The sequence below is a fragment of the Saccostrea echinata genome, unplaced genomic scaffold (assembly GCF_033153115.1).
Source record: "Saccostrea echinata isolate AGI-Se365-2 ecotype Australia unplaced genomic scaffold, CSIRO_AGI_Sech_v1 ptg000054l, whole genome shotgun sequence".
Classification (NCBI taxonomy): Eukaryota; Metazoa; Mollusca; class Bivalvia; order Ostreida; family Ostreidae; genus Saccostrea; species Saccostrea echinata.
Genome location: NW_026889803.1, coordinates 29,864,954 through 29,889,351, shown reverse-complemented (window position 1 = coordinate 29,889,351; position 24,398 = coordinate 29,864,954). Strand labels below are relative to the sequence as shown.

General features: G+C 34.1%; 1 long non-coding RNA gene across 1 annotated transcript; it reads left to right on the top strand.

Annotated features, from left to right (window-relative positions):
• Positions 1–4,476: 4,476 nt before the first annotated feature.
• Positions 4,477–21,744, top strand: LOC133206279 (uncharacterized). The gene is made up of 3 exons (XR_009723730.1): positions 4,477–4,548; positions 21,349–21,427; positions 21,579–21,744. It is a non-coding gene; the product is annotated as an uncharacterized LOC133206279 (long non-coding RNA).
• Positions 21,745–24,398: the final 2,654 nt, after the last annotated feature.

Sequence of the window (24,398 nt, the reverse complement as noted above, 5' to 3'; positions counted from 1 at the left end):
ATTTTTCTCTCCTCTTGGTAAAAAACAGGCAAAGTATTTGCAAAGGTATAATGAGCAATTAGCCTTCAACAAAATTTCTGAAATCCATTCACCTTAAATTGGTAGAAGCGTCTGGCATCAGAGAAGGACTAAGTTGGTTTAACACTGAAAATATTTTACACATTTAAAAATCTTTTTTCCTAGAAATCTTATTATAATCAGCCCCCAGAGTGGGCTAAGAAAGTCATGTATTGAAAAAAAAGAGTCGTAATAACGCCTTTTTAGCTCACCTGAGCCAAAGGCTCAAGTGAGCTTTTCTGATCAAAATTTGTCCGTTGTCTGTCGTCGTTGTTGTCGTTGTCGTTGTTGTTGTAAACTTTTCACATTTTCATCTTCTTCTCAAGAACCACTGGGCCAAATTCAACCAAACTTGCCACAAAGAATCCTTGGGTGAAGGGAATTCAAGTTTCTTCAAATGAAGGGCCACGCCCTCTTTCAAGGGGAGATAATTAGGAATCAGTGAAAAAATAATGGCATCATTTAAAAATCTTCTTCTCAAGAACCACTGGGCCAGGAAAGATGAAACTTATGTGGAAACATCCTCAAGTAGTGTAGATTCAAGTTTGTTCAAATCATGACCCCCGGGGGTAGGGAGGGGCCACAATGGGGGATCAAAGTTTTACATAGAAATATATAGGAAAATATCTTTAAAAATCTTCTTCTTAAGAACAGCAAAGCCATGATTGGTCATATTTATATGAAAGCATCCTCAGGTAGTGTAGATTCAAATTTGTTCAAATCATGACCCCCGGGGTTAGGGTGGAGCCACAATGGGGGATCAAAGTTTTCCATAGAAATATATAGGAAAATATCTTTAAAAATCTTCTTCTTAAGAACAGCAAAGCCATGATTGGTCATATTTATATGGAAGCATCCTCAGGTAGTGTAGATTCAAGTTTGTTCAAATCATGACCCCCGGGGGTAGGGTGAGGCCACAATGGGGGATCAAAGTTTTACATAGAAATATATAGGAAAATATCTTTAAAAATCTTCTTCTTAAGAACAGCAAAGCCATGATTGGTCATATTTATATGGAAGCATCCTCAGGTAGTGTAGATTCAAGTTTGTTCAAATCATGACCCCCGGGGGTAGGGTGAGACCACAATGGGGGAACAAAGTTTCACATAGAAATATATAGGAAAATATCTTCAAAAATCTTCTTCTTAAGAACAGCAAAGCCATGATTGGTCATATTTATATGGAAGCATCCTCAGGTAGTGTAGATTCAAGTTTGTTCAAATCATGACCCCCGGGGTTAGGGTGGGGCCACAATGGGGGATCAAAGTTTTCCATAGAAATATATAGGAAAATATCTTCAAAAATCTTCTTCTTAAGAACAGCAAAGCCATGATTGGTCATATTTATATGGAAGCATCCTCAGGTAGTGTAGATTCAAGTTTGTTCAAATCATGACCCCTGGGGGTAGGGTGGGGCCACAATGGGGGGGGGGGTGTCGAAGTTTTTCATAAGAGTATATAGAAAAAAAACTTTTAAAATCTTCTTCTCAAGATAAGCAAAGACATGATTGGTCATATTTATATGGAAACATCCTCAGGTAGTGTAGATTTAAGTTTGTTCAAATCATGACCCCCGGAGGTAGGGTGAGGCCACAATGGGTGATCAAAGTTTACAGAGGAATATATAAGAAAAAATCTTTCTGTCAAGAACAGAAAAGCCATGATTAGTCAAATTGATATGGAAGCATCGTTGGGTAGTATAAAATGAAATTTGTTCAAATGAGCGCCCCCGGGGGTAGGGTGGGGCCACAATGGGGGATCAAATTTTTACAAATGAATATATGGGAAACAATCTTCTGCTCAAGAACAGCAAAGTTATTTATTATATTGATATGAAAGCATTGTCAGGTAGTTTAAAATCCCCCATCCCCCCCCCCTCTCCCCCATTAACTTTTCAATACTGAACTGATTTTTGCTTTTTTTCCTAGCCAATGTACTCAGGTGAGCGATGTGGCCCATGGGCCTCTTGTTAAAAGGCGTAATAACGCCTTTTGGAAAGGCGTAATAAAACCTTTTGGAAAGGCGTAATAACGCCTTTTAGAAAGGCTTAATAACGCCTTTTGGAAAGGAAGGCGTAATAACGCCTTTTTAAAAGGCGTAATAACGCCTTTTGGAAAGGCGTAATAACGCCTTTTAGAAAGGCGTAATAACGTCTTTTGGAAAGGCGTAATAACGCCTTTTTTCGCGTTATAACGCTTTTTTTTCGCGTTATTACGCATTTTTGAAAGGAGTTATAACGCCTTTTAATTTTTTTTTCTCCAAATATTGATCCTAATAGGCTTTCGTAATAATAGTGGTCCAACATCTCATGACAGATATTTTGGACTGTTCGATAAAAAATTGTTGTCATGTTTACCTATATATATTTTTTAAAGATATAACAACAGATATACCGGTATTTACTTCATATGCCTATTTATTTTTCAGATTGTTAACAAAACATGCAACTTGAAGTTATTTCGATGAGGCGAATAGGTAATCCACAAAAAAGACTATTCAGCTATCAATTTATACTCCAAAACATCAGCTTATACTGAAGGTGAATAATACCGGGTATTTACAATAATTAATTAGAGTATCACAGTTGACTTCTCTTTTGTGTCGAAATAGATGAAAAATCCAACTGTTATTTTATTCAAATACATGTACTGTAGTGTCAGAATATCTACATGTAATGTTTTCTCTATTTATAGAGTTTACTTACAGCTCACCTGAGCTGAAAGCTCATTGGCATTTCTGATCACATTTTGTCAGGCGCCCGTATTCGACTTCTTCCAATTAAGTGTAGGTGATTCAATTTCAAGCGGAATTAAATAAGTGAACATAAGAAGGAATCATTTAAAAATCTACTGGACCAGATAAAACGTAAAAGAAAATTTCATGATATAGTGTATATTCAAGTTTTTTTGTTTTGTTTTGTTTGTTTGTTTTATTTTTTTTTTACATGACTCCAGGGGGGGGGGGGATTAGACAACAATGGGATATCAATTTTTACACAAGAGAAAGAAGGGAAAAGGATTTAAAAATCATCTTCTAAAGAACAACAAGGACATGTTTACTAGTAGTCATACTAATTTGCAAGCATCCTCAGGCAGTGTAGATTAACGTTTGTTCAAACCATGGCTTCCGGGGATAGGATGGGGTAGAACAACAATATATGAAAAAAAATTACAAGGGGAATGTAGGAAAAAAATCTTTTAAAATCTTCTCAAGAACAACAAGGGCATGATTAGTTACCATCCCCAGACAGTGTAGATTTACTAGACGTATATAGTTAACTTAAATCATGGCCCTGGGTGGGGTGGGATATATAGGAAAAATCTTCTTCTCAGAATAGTTGGGTCATTATTAGTCATAATAATATGAACGCATCCTCAAGTAGTGCGAATTCAACTTTGTTCAAATCATGGCCCCCGAGAGTAGGGTATGCGACTACTAATTCAAAATTTTTTCATTGGAAAAATAAGGGTAATTTTAAAAAAAAACTGCTAAGATGAGGGTTGTGGTCCATGGGCTTTTTTCAATTTCAGTTCAACAACAGTGAAATAATTTTCACTTTTCAAATACAGTGTAGCTTATTTTGGAATGAATACGTAAATTTCTAGGATATCTCCGATTGACATTTCTTATCATTAGAATTTCTTATGTAGGTTCATCATCAAGAAGAAAAAGAGATTATGAAAGCTACAGTCAAAGTTTGCATCATTCTGAATTTTCTGGTAATCTCCAAATCACCTTAGAGTGAATTACATCCTATTATTCTTATTATTCTCAGCGTCTGCGATTACATTATTTCTACTTGTATTTTTAAGATCACGAGAACAATATCAAATTCTTGTCACCAAAGAGTGAGCGTGACATCATGTCCTGAATCTGTAAAGGCTTGGAGAGAGAGGGCACATTTAAAAGGATGCTACGTGCCTCAAAATATATGTGCGTCAGGGTTGCGTTCCAATATAACATACACGTATCATTGTCTGCCAAATGAGTTTTTGAACGCAACGTACGAAGTGTGCATGCCCGCGATACAGATACTAGGTTTGTAATTAGAATTAAGATAATTAAGGAATATAATGGCACTGAAAATAAAATCGATTATGTTGTATTTTATAATACTCCAAGACACGGTTATCCATGCATTTCCCCTTTGCTATTAAAAAAATCAATCATAGGAACTAAAAAATAAGCAGAAATACAGGTCGAAAAGTGTTTTTTGTATTGACAAATGAAAGAAATTCGATCGATTGATAGATAGATAGATCGTACCATTTACATGATACCAGGAGAATGTAGAACTTTATATTTTAATTTTTTTTAATTTATGAAATTCCTCTCTCTCTCTCTCTCTGATCCTTATATATTAAATAAAAATGAAACATTCTAGGTAAAAGATGTGCTGAATATAACACACATGGCAGAGTCATTCAGCCGAGTTTGGCGAGTCGTTGTGAAAAATGTCCAGTAAGGTACATATCGACTGATATTTATAAATGTAAGTGTATATTCTTGTTCAAAGTTTATTTTAGTTCATATACATGTAGTAGTTACCCCTCACATAATATACTGTTGGCTATGTGTAGATACCCAATAGGCGTGGGATATATATACACGAGGGACACATCTCCCCAGTTGTCACGATGACCACGTCCATTGGATATCTACCTGGTACACATTTTAATCGATTATAATTTATAAATACCGAAAAGCAACATCCATTTTAGGGGGAAATATTATATAAAGGATATAACTTTGTACCTAAAATGTAAGGAAATCTTCATCTTTGTAAATATTGGAAATTTAAAGGTTGAATGATTTTCATACCATTACCGAAAGTTCAGTTTGAGCCCGCTCGGCAGAAGTCAAAAATTGCATGTTTAACAAAACATTTAGCAATAATTTGGGGGTTTAAGGGTTTGCATCTGTTCATCATAAGTAATGCAGCAATATTCCGAAAAATAAGTTCTTTTTTTACCAGAAGCGGTGCCAAGGCTTCCTGAAAATGACTTAAGTACGCATTCCCATTGCTCTAGCTTGAAATTCTCAAAATAAAGGTGATGTAGAGTTGCAGATACAAATATGCACTACATCACGCCTCAACAGGCTAATGTACGTATCATTAGCATGAATGACAGTCCGTGGACCGGAAGTCCAAGGGTTGCTACACTGCGCTATAGGTTCGAGAAAATTCGACCTCATCATCTGAAAAACAGGCACTTAAAAATGACAATGAATATGTCTTTCGCTCAGATCTCGAGATTGATAAACCTAATGCATCGTAGAAATCAAGCAGCAATTGTTGTGCATGACGCTATAATTGAATGGCGGGAGGGGGTATTTTGACAGTTACATGTTATGCGTTACTTTCTAAAGTTAAAAGATAATCATTCAACAATTTTATCAAATCTCTGATGTTTTTAAATCGAGTTTTACCCTGCTGCAGTCATTTTTGAAAATCATTAGATAAAAAATTCAAATATTTGTAGTTTACTGCTTGTTGCGTTTCTTTTGCGTGTCAGTATATTATCATTGAGTGTTGACTTGTACCATAGTATCTTAATGTAGTCGTATACAAGTGGTTTAAACATTGACTGTTGGGTTATTGAAAAAAAGCGCTTTTATAAGACAGGTTGCTTTGATTATTTCATTTTTCGAAAAATTTAAAAAATCAAACTAAAAAAATTCAAACCTCTTTTTTATACTTAATTTCCTTTTTTTTCTTACAATAATTTCAAACATTTGATAAAATGTAAAGAATTTTGTGCATTTAGAATGAATTTAACATATAAAACTGAATTATTCAATTAAAAAAAATTTTTTGTTTGTTTCTTAGTTTATTTTTTGTTTTGTTTTTTATTCTATGTTTTGAATATTTGTTTGTTTGTTTGATAAAACGATTTTGGAATTATTTACGATATGCCAACGATGTCTTACCAGACAATTTGTGTTTCTTATGGTAATATCTTTAATGATTATTGATTCTATCTTGTTTTACGTGCAGTTGGAGAATTTTTCACTGATATAGAGACGTCACCATATACCGGTGCATATACTGAGACCTTTACTCTGCACTCAGAACCATTGAGTAGTGAGGGATCTTTATTAAGCCAAGCCTACACGGGGCCTCGATTTTTAGGGTCTCATCAGACAGACTTTCTTTACTGATGAGATAAACATAGGAATAGTCACAAAAAAATGAAATAAATCGGAATAAATTTGGTTATTTCAGTATTCGTACACTTGTCTTTATTTGTTATCGAAAGTCAATCATGAATGTCTAAAGTTTAAGTTTTAAATGTTGTCTTAAAATGGAACATTAATTGGAATTTATAAAAAAAAAAAATAATGATAAGCTGAATATTACATGTACCTGCACAATTTGCAATTATAACAATTGCATGTTGCCATTCCTTCGAATTAGATATGAAGATAACTACTAGAAATCCAATATTAAACAAAACAAATTGTGAGCAAAGCATAAAAGCAACTTTTGAAAACATCAGAGGTGGGATAAGGTGCCATGGAGGAGTAAGCATTCATGTCGACCTGTCATATCCGTCTTGTGCCCTTGTCATGATCGGGTAAAGTAAAAAATTTTCGACAATTCAGTATATGAAAATAATGACCTAACAATCGTCAGTCAATATTTGACTTTTCGATTTTATATGCAAACTGGGTCATTATGTCGACCATAGAATATGCAAAATGTTAACTTTAAACGGGATTAATGATGTCCTTTGATCATCAACATATTTGTCAGTTGCTTGTCTCGTTTTAGGAAATGATCGTACCTAGAACATGCTCTTGCGTATCGATTCAACTTGGAGACATAACCCCCATATGCAGTTTATAATGGTATTTAAAGATAGTAAAATAAAATCATCACTTTTATCACAAAGTTTAGTTGTTAGTTTGCCATCAATTTCTTTCTCGAGTATACCAAAAATGAAATATATATGTCAAACTTTGGTGTGTCTTTTATAAGTTCAGTGGGATATATCGAACCAACGTATAAATGAAATGTAATATTGTATTTACGTTGTCATATTCCACTATCACCTGCATATGCTGTTTATGTCTCCCAACTTATTCTATACTCAAGAGCATATGCTCTGAGTACGATTTTTGAACCGAGGCTGGCTAATTGACAAATAAGCTGATGTTACATGTAAAGGGATTTCAACAAACTCGTTTAAATCAGCATTTCGTACATTCAATGGTCCTTATAATGACCTTTTTAGCAAATACAGTCTATCACTGGATCGTACTTTGACTGACATATTTCATACCAATTGTAAGGCCTTTGTTGTTATAATACTTAATTTTGACTATAGATAATTCCGTCTTCTTGATCAATACCCAGGGCCCACGGCGGGTGTGACCGGGTGTCGCATAATATTTGGTCCGCCTCGTTTAAAGGTCCGGGGGGACCTAATACGATAACATATAAGGTCCGGCCTGCCTCTATTATAAAAGGTCCGCCTTCGGTTTAATATGCAGATTTTTCTCCTTTATTGATTCGAAATTAATTTGCTTTATTAATTTTTTTAAATTATTTAAGGTATAGTTGTTATAAAAGTGTCCCTCTCAGCAAAATGGAGTTCCAGTGACGTACATGTATGTACATTGTATATATACTAAAAGGATCAAGTCTTGCGATATCTCGCTAGTTGCTGGATTTCGATAGCCAATTTTAATTAATTAAGGTCTTTCGTCACAACGGAAGACCTTCTACTGATTCTGATGGTTAAGATTATTATTCTTTTTTTTTTCTTCTCCTTTCTAGACGCCAACTTTGAGGCCTCATATCTCGCTCATTTCTCAACGGATTTTGCTCAAATTTGCAGGGTTTGTAGACGTTACAAAACTCTATCAGAATGCTGTCAAACATGTCAAAAATCCACTTCCGCTTTTGAGTTATCTCCCTTTAAATAAAAATTTAGGACTCTTCATTTCCGGATAAAGGCTCAGAGACTACACAAGCTGGAGAAGAAATTCTACCGAATTTAAATAATAGAAGCATTGAAGTTGTGCACATCTATTTTTGTTTTTTGATTTCTGTGTTCAAAATGGCGCTAGATAGGGGTCAAATATTAGAACGCCTAAAAGCGCGAAAATTTACACATATTTTCCTATGTATCTTTTAAACTAAAAATATTTTGTTAAAACATGTTGAATAAAAGTTGTGCACAATTTTATTGTCTTTCATTTGGCACCTCCAAAAAGGGGCTGGTCCCTTAAATTAGGGATCTAGGGTCCTTGAAAGTTTTCGTTTTATAACTCAAAAACGGTAAATATTTCGATATAGCTGTCGCTAAAAAAGTTGTTCTTTAACATATTATTGATCTCGTGAACTTGTTATTTTGTTCGAGTCTTTTTTAATAAATGAGCTAGAAGCTTGACCCATATACAGGTAACTAGTTTCATTAGACAAGTGAAGGTGAAATCTTTATGCGCATAACTGAAATAAACTTGCTATAAATGATAAACCTATCCAAAATAAATACTAATACTACTTTAAAATAAGTTTTTACGTGTTCTGTGGTTTCATTCCAAATTATTGAGTCACACATTTTCAATACGTCTCGGGGTTTGTTTTTGTTTATAATTACGTAACCGGCCATCCCCCGATCACGCGTGACCTAGATCCAGTGATCAGTGGCCATACACTAAACAGGCATTGCCGTTCTAAATCTATTTTGCAAACTCAACTATGTACGGATAATTGTTTTTTTTTAGTCAAATCGGATCTTTCAAATTATTTCATCTTATCTATGTTGGTCATGTTGGTGATATACTTATTAAATTATTGTGGCCGAAATTACAAGAGATCCATTGCGTGTGAACCAGTGACCTGCGTTCGTAAACAAAACATCTTTTCGTCGTTTAATGTTGACACATACACTATATTAAATTTTTTTAAAAAAGTAAGCAAAATATAAATCGGTCTTTAACTGCATTTAACTGCGTTTCACATATACCCGGGTTTTGTGTTTGTTTACAATTATGTAACCTAATTATGTAGCCGAGGAAGCAGCTTTTAGTGCTCATACACAAAACATTGTCGTTCTATATTCATTTTGCTGACACAATGATTTACGGAAAATTATTTTTTAAATCAGACCGGATCATTCAATTAAATCATTTATTCTTATCTTAATTTGATTTAATTTAAATCCAAAACATTTTGTTAAGGACGTATAAAGGTCCCCGATTTCATGAATCCTAATCTTTAAACTGCATACATGTATTTAATAAACGATTTATTTCTCAATTATGTGTTATTATGTGTTTAATTTCGGAGATTCATTGCGTGTGGTTAATTCTGCAGATAATTCTAAATTGACACACAAGGTTTGTAGACAAAGAATTCAAAAGAGATATATTTTGAAAACAAGACGCATTGCTAAACCTTTTTACATTATTTTCTTTTTAAAATGGCTATCTTTATGATTACACCAACTTTTAACATGCTGTGTGAAAAACTCTGTCGACTATAGTTTTGTAACTCCAGCATATGACAAGTACATGTGCTTTTTATTAAACACCCAATTTTCCATTAACGCCCACAAAATCTACCTAGCTTAAGATCGATAACATACCGCCCGCCAATCATACAAAAATGAAACAATAGCTGCTGATTTGATTGACAGGTCAGCAACCTGCGCTACCTGATACTGTAGTCTGAGTTTGCATGTTTTGAAAGCAATTACACGTACCTGGTCACGCGTCAAACGCTTTCATGTACCGCTTGAAAAGTCGCTTTGTATACACTCTGGTAAAAACTTATATCTTTATTGGTAATTATGTTTCACAAAATAATTGAGAGAAGAGAATTAAACTTTGAGTTCATTATTTTTATTTTCACTGCTGTTTTGTACACTGTACTTGTACGCGATATGTCGTCCAAGATAACTGTACAGCTTTCCGAAGAAAAAAAAACTGGCGGCTATTCGAGCCCCTTTTCGCCTTCAATGTCCTCTTCAAAACACACCTGTTTACAGAGAAGAGATCATAATATTCAATAAAATATTTCATATTATATGTAATCTGATTTTCTATGTATAAGTATCTGAAAGGCTATATTGTGCTGAATTTTTTAAAATACATGTTTTATGTAATACATATTTTTTAGCATACGATAAAATATCGCCAAAACTATAAGCTTAATTATTTCTAATGTCCAGAACTGTGTAACGTAAATGCCATGCATTTAAGAAGTATGTTAACTTTTTATAATTTAATTACACTTGCACACACGGTTAAAAAAAAATGTACAAGGAGTACATATACATGGACTTGAATATAACAAACTTATTAGCACATCTAATGATGAAAATGAAAATAATTGATAATACACTTTTACAACTTCATTTCAATGATAAGTTATTCTTAAACTTTACTTCAAATGTCAGAAAGGCAAGCACAGCCAAACTACTGTTAATTGTTTCTGTTTTAATTACAATGTCAATCACAATAACTTTTTTCTTTAGATCCCTTCATTTCTTATTTGTACATAGTTACATGAAATCCATGCACGGCGCTACACCTGTCAATCAAAATTGTAAACTTCTGGTGCCACGGAAGCATTTCCCCTGTGGTGTAAAATATTCTTTAGGTCAATTCTAATTTTACGCTTTTATAGATACAGTGTAATATTTCGAAACAACGTTTTAATTAAGGCTGAAGATGCATGCTGTGAATTTATCAAACCTGCAGTCCTAATTGACGATCCGTTCTTACATGTATATTATAATTAATCAGAGAGTCCAGTATTTGTGACAAATTTTGATTGAGATTTCACTTTCCCTTTAGGATAAAACGATTCATTAAATAGATTATGCATATGAGATGGATAGCTGTACTACATATAAATGTATACTTTTCACTTTGTAACAAGAATCTGTCATTGACAATTAAAAGTGAAGAGTTTAGGTAAAAGACTTTGACAAATGACAAGTTATTCCTTCTTAGTCACTATATAACTTAAAGCTATATGGTCGTGCCCCCCCCCCCCCCCCCGCAATTATGTTTTTATCTTTATTATTTTTTTTTGCTTAGATATCAAAAAAATTTGATTGTTTGTGCCCCGTCCCAGAAAAAAATGAAATTGCGTTCTACAGGTTTAAGTCAGAACATGATTTTCATAATGATAATACATTTATCAAAATGTTTCTACCCCTACGATTCGTAGTTGTGGTTTCGAATACCACCACGTCGCCCGCGTGGCGCAGTGGTTTGAGTGTTTGCTCTAGAGTCGCGGAGTAAGGAGTTAATCTTTACGTCGTGGGTTCGACTCCCTCTGCGGGACGTGGAGACCGGTCCTTTGCATGAGACCGTATAAACCGAGGTCCCGTGTAGCAGTAGATGTTGGGACGAAAGAGATCCCTCACTGCTCAATGGCCTTGATTGTCGAGTATAGGTCTGAATTTGCAGCCCTCCACCGGCAAGTGGTGGCGTTTCCATATGAGTGAAAAATCTCGAGAGGGACGTTAAACAACACACAAACAAACAAACTATTCCACTACGGGACGTGGAGACTGGAGTTTCGGATGAGACCGTATAAACCGAGGTCCCGTGTAGCAGTAGGTGCTGGGATGATAAAAATCCCTCACTGCTCAATGGCCTTGAGTGTCGAATTTACAGCCCTCCACCGGCAAGTGGTGGTTTTTCCATATGAGTGAAAAATCTCGACGGGGACGTTAACACACAAACAAACAAACAATTTCACTACAGAACGTGGAGTATGGTCCTTCGGATGAGGCCGTATAAACCGAGGTCACGTTTTAGCAGTAGGTGCCGGCATGAAAAAAATTCCGCACTGCTCAATGGCCTTCAGTGTCGAGTATAGGTCTGTATTTGCAGCCCTCTACTGGCAAATGCTGGCAGCTCAAGGGACGTTAAACAACAAACAGACAATCAAACAAACATTTTTGTGTCGCCTGCAGAGCAGAGCAGCACTTAGCGATCAATTTACCTGGCGTCTGTCTTGCTGTCCGTCCGTCTGTCACACCTTATATCTCGAGAAATGTAAGAGGTATGGGTTTGATATTTTGCACATATAGCTTGACACTATGGCTTTTGTATTTTTCCATGGCTTCCGACCTAGATATCCTTGAACTTGACCTTTGACCTACTTTTCAAAATAACCAATAATGCCGATATACAACTTCTTTTTGATATTTATGAGGTAAGTCTATGCTATTTAGAGTGTGCACTGTTTGTCATAAAACATTTTGAAAAATACCAGCGTTACAGTTCACTTGACCTTGACCTTTGACCTATTTTGTAAAATATACTGCGGAGGGTTAAATTTAACTTATGTCTTTTGAAATTACAGAGGCAGGGTTTAATAATTGACAGTTATACATGTTTATGATCTCATGACAATGTATTTTGACACTGTATGAAATAAAGAAACCACAAAAACTGAAATTTAAGTACTATGAAAATACAACGGGATCGGTATTCCAAAATGGATGGTGTAGACTGACAATTGCTGATATGAAAGACTGAAGCCTCTTTCGAAGGATTGTTGAAATCACGTACTTAAATAATTTATATATAATTATTTATAACAAATTTATTCAAATTTCATTAATATCCATTTTAGCTTTCAGGGGTTAAGGATTTGCATTTCTATTTGATTGTTAGATTCTATCGCAGTCTTACTATCCCTGGATTGTTTTGTTTTGTTTTTTTGGCATGAACTATTCAATGCCTTAGCAAATAAAAAGCTGATAACTTTTAGACTTAGTTACATCTTTAATGAAGCTAAAAGCAGGCGACACATGCGTTCCTGGGAACACTCTAGTTCTGTAAGAAATCAGCAAAGATAATTAAGCAGAGATTTTTGATGAATAAAATGGGTTTTTTAAACCTTTTTTATAACGCTGACTATATATACATGTATGGTCTGCGTTATAAAACATGATGTGATAGGGTAACGTAATGCACCTTGTACACGTACTCAAAGATGCCGACGTTTTTCAATATCGAAATTGGACATAAAACATATATACAATAAAATTTGAAGCCAGCGAGTTAAAAGTAATAAATTACAACTATATGGAAACGAAATGAAAAAAAAAAAAAAACATGTGTAAACTTGTCAAATTGGAAACACTCGGAATGGGTATTGTTGGTATCATACAGACTGTGTCATGGCCTTGACTCAAGTTCAACGTCACTAAGAACAAGATGCTTTTACTGGATGTGTGGTCTGAAAGAACATGTGTTAACTTGTCAAGTCGGTAACACAGATAGGTTTGCGTCATAACCAGAGTGTGTCATGGCTTGACGCTAGGTCATCTGGACAAGTTCAAGGTCACGAAATAGAAAGTGTACATTATTTTATTGTCTTTCTACTGGCGAAGCATTGCAAGTTGATAGTCCCTTAAAAGATTATTTATCATCTTAAAATATGGCATGACCTTGACTCAAGGTCACTGCTCCAACGGAAGACCTATTCGTTGCTCTGCAACGAGCTCGGCTCTAGTTATATTTCTAATACTATGATATATCTCAGTACAAAACCTCAAATTATCTATCAAAAAATTATTCAAAATTTGATGTTAGCACTGATTAACTGTTAGCTCCTTATCGTAGTACATGTACATACATGTACCTCCCAGGTAGTGCACAAAACAAAAAATATAAAGATGCAAAGATCTGTTGATCGAGTTACCTTATGGGAAAATCATGTACATGTGTCTTTTATAGTTTAAGTGATATCAATATTATCATTGCAAAATAAAAAAAAATACATATATCATACGCATACCTTCACTGGCACATTGTTCAGTATATGGTGTTCGTAAGTCCAACCAGCATTTATATGTCTCTGGTCCAACAATGATCATTTCATTACAGTCTCTTTCCTAACAACGTTCGACTTCCACTTCCCAAAAAGAATTTTCATATCTTTCGAAAGATATTTCATTATATCATTCATAATAATTATGCATAATTCTTACGATTCATATTGTACCTAACTATAAAATAATTGGAGGGTCACTTTGACAGGGACTTGTGTTACGGTGTACTAGCCTATCCCGTTGTTGTTAAAACAACATGTCTGTGCTTTGGGGGGTAGGCCTATTGTCTCACCTGACGAAACTTGAAGTCGCATATCCCCCGTGTTTTTATAACCATCGTTTCTTATCCAGTTAAAGACTAACGATTATTTCATTCTACTTGATATTACCCAGGGTTAACACTGGTTAAGGAAGATGTGCATTAATTGGCAAAATCAAACCAAAGTCAATCGAGTTGAACATTTTAAGCAATAAAACACCCCCTCCCCCAAAAAAGGAAAAGATTATAAATGGTGTTGTTGTATTTTTGGTGGGTGGGGTATAGCAGAATTATGCTGATACATGTCAAATAGTTTAAAAAGTACTGATGTTGTAGACTTTCCTCCCGCATTAATATTTTTTCCCGGAAAAACGAGCTTGGGTTTAAAGACCCCTCCCCTTTTGGAAAATGAGCCTAGCATATAGGATTTTATTTCCGGAATTTTTTTTTAAATATTGTTTATTTCATTCCCTACATTTTGTAGTTTTCATTTCTGACGTTTTAAAATTTTCATCTCTGACATTTATCATCATAAAGTACTTTTCCGGCAATGAAAACAAAATTGAAATTTCCCTTATAAAAAAAATTTAAGAATAAATCAAGAATACACTCTGTAATTCATTGATTTCCAAATAATAAGTTCTGCTTATATTTAAAAGAATCTTATGACGATTTTATCCTCGAACACATGTAAGTGTAAGTTGTGAATTTTTGTTCATCTTTTCAAATCAAGATAATCAGACTGAATTTGAGATCAGAAAGGTTCAGATAGAATTTATGACATACAGAAACTATGTTTGATGGAATAAAGTAATCAAAGTAGAGGAGATTCTGTTTTTTGGTGCTTTCAAACACATATAATTCAGTGGGCATTAAAATTTGGTGATCAAAAATTGCATGTTTTATTATTGAAATTATTGCATTTTATTACTAAACTTTGTATTTTTACTAGACTTAGTGTTGATTGTATTGTAAAATGAAAACAAAAAATGTCGGAAATGCAATGCAAAATCTCGGAAATGACATGCAGCGAGCTTGGATGAAACAACCCCGGCTTTATTATCCACCATAGGAAATACTCAGTACGCTTCAGTACAGAATTTTCTCCTTTTCCACCTTCTTACTAGGGAGAATCTTATCCACCCATACTATTTACAGAGGGGTTTTACAGAGCAACTTGACATGTATTTCCCCCTAAAATAAAAAGGAAAGTGTCTGTTGAGATCGTGACTGATATAAAAATTCATAAAACACCACCAAGTCGTGTTCTTTTGTTAATATTTTTTATATTTATTTTGATTTTGGTTTAAATAAGATTTTCTACGACTTTAAGCGGCTATTTCTTTTTTATTTATGTGTGTGTGATGGGGGGGGGGGTGTTATAGTTCTCTTGTTGCACGTCACCAACATTACTAATAAAATAATAATATATATCCTTGGTCCTTTCAGACAGATGTTTATGGTTGCATATAGATATACAATACAGTAGACACATCTCCTGCAAACGTACATAGAGTGGATAATTAATTGACATTAAAGTTTTGTCTTTTTGTCAGAATATTAAATGAAAAAAGTACACTACTACATGTAGTATATATGCAATTCTTATGCACAATTAGGCCATTCCAAGAGTTTTCTAAATTAATTTAGCGTCCATCCTAAAATTAAAAACCTAATTATCTTTTTACCCTGGAAAAACACACGAACCAACAAAGAAAAAAAAACAATAGGAACTTACAGCATTTCCATAATTTTTTGCTTTGTAAGTGAGATACATGTATGTGGGGAAAAAAGAAAAACAGAGGGCGGACTTTCATTTTACTGCGTTTTAAGGTCCGCCCTGCCATTTTAACGATTTTTTTTTTTACGCTACCATAACTTTTAATAAACTCTGTTCAAAATATTCGCCTTGTAATAGTAAGATATCTGAAATATAGAGGGCGGACCTTTTATTATATTGCGTTTTAAGGTCCGCCCTGTCTCTTTCTCTAGTTTGTATGCTACGAAAATAAACCTTGTTCAAAATTTTCGCCTTGTAATACTAAGATATCTGAAAAACAGAGGGCAGACCTTTTATTATACTGCGTTTTAAGGTCCGCCCTGCCATTTGGACTAGTTTTTATGTTACGGAAATAAACCCTGTCCAAAATGTTTTCTTTCTAACAGTAAGACATCTGAATTATAGATGGCGGACCTTTAAAAATACTGCGTTTTAAGGTCCGCCCTGCTTCTTTCTCTAGTTTTTATGCTACGAAAATAAACCTTGTTCAAAATATTCGCCTTGTAATAGTAAGATATCTGAAATATAGAGGGCGGACCTTTAAATATACTGCGTTTTAAGGTCCGCCCTGCTTCTTTCTCTAATTTGTATGCTACGAAACTAAACCCTGTTCAAAATTTTCGCCTTGTAATAGTAAGACATCTGAAATATAGAGGGCTGACCTTTTATTATATTGCGTTTTAAGGTCCGCCCTGTCTCTTTCTCTAATTTTTATGCTACGAAAAAAAACTTGTCCAAAATGTTTGCTTTCTAACAGTAAGACATCTAAATTATAGAGGGCGGACCTTTAAATATACTGCGTTTTAAGGTCCGCCCTGCTTCTTTCTCTAGTTTTTATGCTACGAAAATAAACCCTGTTCAAAATTTTCGCCTTGTAATAGTAAGATATCTGAAATATAGAGGGCGGACCTTTAAATATACTGCGTTTTAAGGTCCGCCCTGCTTCTTTCTCTAGTTTTTATGCTACGAAAATAAACCCTGTTCAAAATTTTCGCCTTGTAATAGTAAGATATCTGAAATATAGAGGGTAGACCTTTAATTATACTGCGTTTTAAGGTCCGCCCTGTCATTTTGACTAGTTTTTATGTTACGGAAATAAACCCTGTCCAAAATGTTTGATTTCTAATGGTAAAATATCTGAAAAACAGAGGGCGGACCTTTTATTTTACTGCGTTTTAAGGTCCGCCCTGCCTCTTTCTCTAGTTTTTATGCTACGAAAATAAACCCTGTTCAAAATTTTCGCCTTGTAATAGTACGATATCTGAAATATAGAAGGCGGGGCTTTTATTATACTGCGTTTTAAGGTCCGCCCTGCCCCTTTCTCTATTTTTCATGCTACAGAAAAAAACCCTGTCTGTAATTTTCTCTTTGTAATAGATAGATCAAAACGGGGGATTAAGGTTTTACATAGGAATATCTAGGAAAAAGTCTTCAAAAATCTTCTTCTTAAGAACAACAATGTCATGATTAGTCATATTAATATGGAAGCATCATCAGTTAGTGTAGATGTACGTTTGTTCAAATCATGACCCCCGGGGTAGGGTGGGGTCACAATGGGGGATCAAAGTTTTACATAGGATATATATATCGAAAAATCTTCTCCACAAGAACAGCAAAGCCATCTTTAGTCAGATTGATATGGAAACATCCTCAGGTATTGTAGATTCAAATTTGTTTAAACCATGATAACAGGTCATATAAAATTAATTTTCCGCCGGAATATGGCTGAAATATAGCCGACTCGGCGTTAAACCCTAATCAATCAATCAATCAAACCATGACCTCCTAGGGGTAGGATGGGCCACAATGCACTATCAGGGTTTAGCATGTGAATGTATAGGAAAAAAATTCTAAAACCTTTTTTTCAGGAACAACAAAGCCATGTTTAGTCACATTGATATAGAAGTATCTTGAGGTAGTGTAAATTCAAGTTTGTTTAAATCATGACCCCGAGGGGTAGGGTGGGGCTAGCGCTATATCTATAAAAATCATGACACCTGGGGTAGGGTGGGGTCACAATAGTGATTAATGTTTTACATTGGAAGATATGTTAGAATAAATTTGCTGATGAAAAACAGCAGGGCCTTATTGACTCAGGTGAGTGTTGTGGCCCATGGGCCTCTTATCTTATGTCAAGATCTTGGAAAAATGTAGGACGATTCTTTTATAAAAGGCAGTGACGAATCTGAATGTATAATGGTAGTACAATGTATATTTATCTAGAATATATTCACCACATACAAACAAAATATAAGTTCAGATTTATTATCCATGTATATCACAAAAATGTTATGTTAGAATGATCATTAGTTGTACTGTATCCGTATCTATAGACTTTGATTCATATAGCATGAAAAAGAGGGAGTATTTGTTTCTGTATTCATACAATGAATTGGGAAAATAATCACCTTAAAAATAAGAAAGGGGTTCATCAACACTACGTACATAATGTATGTGGTAAATGCCTTGTGTGACAAGTAAAAAGAAATCAGTAATACACCAGATGGTGTTTATTTTCTACGTACTTGATACGCAAGGAGCAGATGGAAATTTAAAGAAGGTGTTATTGCCACCCCTCCCCCTCTTCCTCACCTGAGATGCAATGTATTACCGGAAATTTCTCCAGCCACTATACCGAAATTATTCATATAACATGCGCAGATCTGGGGGGGGGGGGGGGAGTCGGGGGACCCCCCCCCGCATCTGGAATTTGCAGAGTTATTAAAAGTATATACTGAAGTAAATAAAAAATGACTTTGGGCCCCCTTAGAAAACGTGGACCCTACCATCACCACAACGAAATAGGTGTTTTTCACGTTTTGGAAATGGAATTGGATTTTACGGTTTTTTTTTCTTCCTTGTCAAGAAATTTTTGGGTTAGAAATTTTTTTGACTGGGATGCCCCCCCCCCCCCCGAAAAATTCTTGATCCGCGCCTGTATAATCATTATTCAAAATTGTTAGGTAATATCCGAAACAACATATGTGCAATGTATAGCATTTATGAAAATCGAACTTCAAAAATTCTGTCATGACTACATGAGACCGATTGTATTATTTCCTCCATGGTTACCACGGAGAATGACTGAGGACTTCGAAAAGGATAATTTAAGGAGATTGGCAAAGTTCCTAGCTTTCGTAAAGAATTTTTCAAAAACTCTTGAGCAGGTGTAGTTGTACTAAACAATACACTTTATTGGTTTTCACCGCGTAGAAAATTCTACACGGGAGATCACTCTCAATCAAGCTCCAGACAGCTCAGTATTACTCCATATCATTATTCGTAGGGAAAGAAGTCCCGGAGAGTATGGAGTATGACTCTCAGTCATACTCCATACAGTGTCAATTCTCCGGGACTACTTGGTATGGAGTTGTAGCGTAACGTAATACTGAGCTGTCTGCAGCTTGGACTCTCATGATGGAAAACCCCATGAATTACCTTTTTTCTCCGGATAACCGTGAGTTGCCACTTTCCATAAATGAATAAAATAAATAATCATAAATAATCAGCGTTTTATAAAAGAAATATATTTTTATTTAAAATTAGACTGAAACGCTTCTAGTCGACATCACGAAAATGTACATATCATATAGCTTGAAATGGGAAATATGACTCACGCTTGACAACAGAAACAATCAGTCAGTATATATCTGGGTGCATTTGGGGGGGGGGGGGTTATAGCACAAATTAATGTAGAAAATAGAAATTCCTTGATACGCAAAAAAAAGGAAGAGGATCAACTGATGTTCCCTCCCCCTTCCCCCGTTCATACAGACGTGAGATACGTAAATGACTTGTATATAGAACTGGACATTCAACTTTGCCCAAAATGCTTAATGTCGGTAATAAAAGAAAATATTTTACAATAATGATTTCAAATTTTAATCGGTCATGCAATACAGCCTGCTAGATTATCCAACAGTCTGTCTATTATAGTCACAGTAAAATGTGTAATTTCTATTTCTTTTGGCAAAAAAAAAAAAAAAAAAAAAAAAAAAATACAAAAATGAAATATTATTTCATATGTAGTTCATTATGACGAGGATGAGTTTTTATAAGAAAGAATTAAATCCAAACCATGATTATACTTTAAATCTGATGTATATGTTTTCAATATTGAATTACCTGTTTTAAGCTTTAACATTACATGTATTTTGTTTCTGCAGTAAATACAGATCGAATACAATATTAGGCTATATATAATCCTATCCACAAATAAAGGGCAAAATATTATTATAAACTGAAAACAAGTTAATTGTTAAAACTAAAGGGAAGCATATACATACTTTTATTTTTTTATCGGTCTTAGTATTAAACTCTACACTTGGAATAAGAAATTTCTTTAAATATTGTAATAAAAATAGACTATATATTATTATATAATTATATCACAATTTTGATGTGTACGCATGAATATCATAATAGTATTATAATTTGTTCTTCAGCATAATTTATTAAAATAGAGAATTCATATCTATTGATTTAAAGCAAACACATGACCATTACATTGTCATTGCTATCTGCCGCGGGCTCTACCTGCGGGTACCTGTCAGGTATACGAATACTTCACACCCCCATTGGTTTATTGCCTATACACACCGGCAGATTTCACACCTTTAATCGTCCTAATTTACACAAAGCAAATGCTGGGGAAAAACAAACACAAGCCCAATAAATGCGGCATTTTTTTTTTATAATCATTGCCCTAAACGGCATTGCTAAAAGCACACTAAACATGGAGTAGCAATTCCTGCCCTAAGAGATATATTGTACAAAAAAATAAACACAACAGCTAGGGTAAATCCTTCATCTTTCTTCATATGATGTAATTAAAACAAACTCTCTTTAATTTTATGTGTTTAAGTCAAGATTAAAACATTTTGCACCACCCGGACCTTTAAACTTAGGCGGACCTTTTCTTATACGGACCGGACCTTTTCTTATAAAAGGCGGACCTTATATGTTATCGTATTAGGTCCCCCCGGACCTTTAAACGAGGCGGACCAAATATTATGCGACACGGTCGACAGGAGATGCTTATAATACTCCTCCTAGGTACTTGATCCCACCTGGAATTTCCAGGGATCAGTATTTTATGCCTTGTTCACAGATTTGTAGTGTTTTTGTTTTTTTTTTTTTTAAAGATCTATCACTATTCGTTATCTTCATCTATTTTATTACTTGATAAAACGTCATCGATATACCATCTATATATGTCAAATTGAAGGTCACAGCAACATACTTTTCATGTAGTTTTAGAATTACTATGGTACAATTTACCATTTTTTGAATTTGAAAATTTCAGTACATTATACATCAGTGGCCAATACAATTATATTAGAAAGATGATGATTTAAAATGTATCAGCCAAAAGTATTTTGGGTTGGTATACGAAGGTATATGATAAGAATATCTACCGGTACTTCTTTCTCGTTTAAGATCAACATTGCTATGATTTGGTGAGAGGCAGTTCTAAAGAAACTTCTGTAAACAAGATCGATAATCAAAACAGAATCGTGTAAGTATATTATCATCACTTTTCTCCTCTACTTTATCTCAGTAGATCATGCGATATAAAAAAGAAAAACATAATTACTACTGTTTCGTATATAATACCTGAAGAGTCATTTCAACCGTTTTCAATCTTTTTCGAAATTTTTTTCTTTCAGGATAGACAAAAATCGTTGGAACATAATCCTTGCTCTATTGGTAGTTTTGGCTGTTTTTGTATTTGTGATAGCTATCGGGGTTATATTTATAATAATCCGATTGAAACAACTCGCATCTAGGAAAAGTGGATCTGGAGAGGGATTGCTGAAACTGTCCTGCACTGACTTTTAGGAGGTTTACAAAAGAAAACCGGAAATAATTTGTTTTTATTATTTTTTAGCTCTCTGATTGGCTGAGATCCAACGTTGTAAAAAAAAAAAAAAAAAAAAAAAAAAAAAATACTACGTTATATTCACCTGCACGTAACCTTGCAGGTGAACAGGATTTATTTTTCTTACATTGGACTAAAAATAGATTAAAATTTCTAAATTGATACAATTAGTTCTGAAAAGTTATTTAACCTGCCCCCGACTTCCACTGAAACGAACGTAACATTCAGGCACGTATAATTGGTGTGTGTCACCTTTTTTCAGAACCTAAATTTTTGGTATTGATTTAGTTTGAAAATGAAAGTCTGGTTCATTCCTTTTTTCAAAGTCGATGCTACATGCCTGACATTTATTTTTTCTACATCGTACCAAAACTAGATTAAGAAATTGGAAAATTTATACAACTAGCTAGCTATGTTTATTTTAACCATACGTCTTTCACTGCATTTGGACAGGACTTCAGCAAATGTAAACAAGAGAGGAGACATGGTTTGCTTAACGAGTTTGTATCATTTAATCATTTATCATGTAATAAAATAAAAATTGTGTATTTTTTCAGTCAATACGATGATTTAGACACCTGAGGAGTACAATCTTCACCGAGCCCGAAGAGCTTGGGGAATATTGTACTCCTCAGGTGGCTTAATCATCGCATTGACTAAAAAAATCAATAATTGTATACTATATACCGGTAAGTACCTTAAATTTGATACTTATATTTATTTTAAATATAATATTATGTTGAAATATATGTTGTGGAAATGTTATAATGTATCAGTATGTATCCTTAAACCTAGTATATGTTTTGTACAAACTAATGAAAATATGATTTAAAAAACATGAATTGTGCTATGTATTTTCGTGATATGATATATGACATGGCATACTAGTAACTGAAATCTCGTTTCAAGAATTTTAAGTTTATAGGAAAGGACAGAAATTGTGTTTTAATCCACTTGAAATTACATTAACTAATAATCTGTTAGAGGACATGTTCATAATTATAGAAATACTGAGTTTGCGTATCACGGTATGCATATCTATCATTTAGGTGTGGGGCTACCAAAATATGACCAAAATTGACAATGTTTATTGTTATACCTTTTAAAATTGCTTTCTATATATATCTATAGTTAAAAGAGTCTTATATTTCCAATGTTTTATTGAGCGGTCCAAAATATCGATGTTCAACCGCTGAGTGATATATTGGCCTTGTCGATAAAATATTGGACCGCTATGACGTTATTGGAAATGCTACAGGTGGGATCAGCTACATCTGATCAACTTTCGAAAACATGGAAGCCAGCGCAAGATATGTCAAAATAAGAAGTAAAAGTTTTACTGTTGTAAGTCATAAAGCCACACATTTTTGTTATCAAAAATGTTTTTCGTGCTCCCTGATAATGGATTAGACTAATCCAAGGAACACATATCATCATATTGCATATGATATAAACAAGCTGCATAGACATCCCTCTTGGAAATTTAAATTTATGTCTGAAAATGAGTTTTTATATTATCAGTATCTTATAATACATATTTTGTCCTATTTATTTATGTTTTATTTATTGTATTTATATCATAAAATTAGTGCTAAAGCTTTTATAATCTATGAGGACCCCATTGGAAATAAGCCTCTAGGGCTTTTATGGGTCATCCTCGGGAAAATGGCTATATACAGTGCTATATTTATGTTCATTTAGACATATCAATATAATTTTTTTTTCTTCAGAATTACGTATTTTTTATAATATGTTATTGTTTTAAGAACCTATGTAATTTTACTTGTATTTTATAATTTCTTTAGATTTCATGTGTCAACATACATGTATGTTCTATATGCCATTTCCTGAATAAATAAAAAAAACAAACAAACAAAAATTGAACGAAACGTGGGAGCTTAATAAGGTCAAAACATACATTGATATGTATAATGCATATCATATATATTATGTATGAATCGAATTAAAAATCGTAACAATCATTGATCATCAGTTTGTCCTTGCAAGGCCGTAACTACCATTGAGGCAAGTGAGGCAAATGCCTCACTAAAATTTTAGATCTAGAGTTTTTGAAAAATGAAAAAGTTTTACTGCGAACTTGAATGAATTAGATGTGTCTTTATTCTAAATTAATACTCTGTTTCAATTTCTGTATATAGATCATCTCACCAGGAGCTTCATTATCGTTTAGAATTAAAAAAAAAAATTTTAACGCGTAAAAACTTTCAAAGATTGTCTTTAAATTGCTTAAACCCAGGTTGCAGGACCCACCCCCTCCCACCGAGAACCCCTACCGGGACCCTAGACCGGCTTAGGACTCGGGTGGCTTCCAGATCCCTTGCCTCACTAAAAATTTGAGCCTAGTTACGGCCTTGCCTTGTCACAAATGTGTAATCAAAATTTAATGTAATTTGACGATTTTAACACTTTAAAGCAAGTACTGATTTTTGTATTTAATATGAGCCTTGTTACGGCCTTGGCTTGTCACAAATGTGTAATCAAAATTTAAAATGTAATTTGATGTTTTTAACACTTTAAAGCAAGTACTAATTTTTGTATTTAATTTTTCACGCATGCCCTATCTATGTATTATTATTTTTTTTATTAA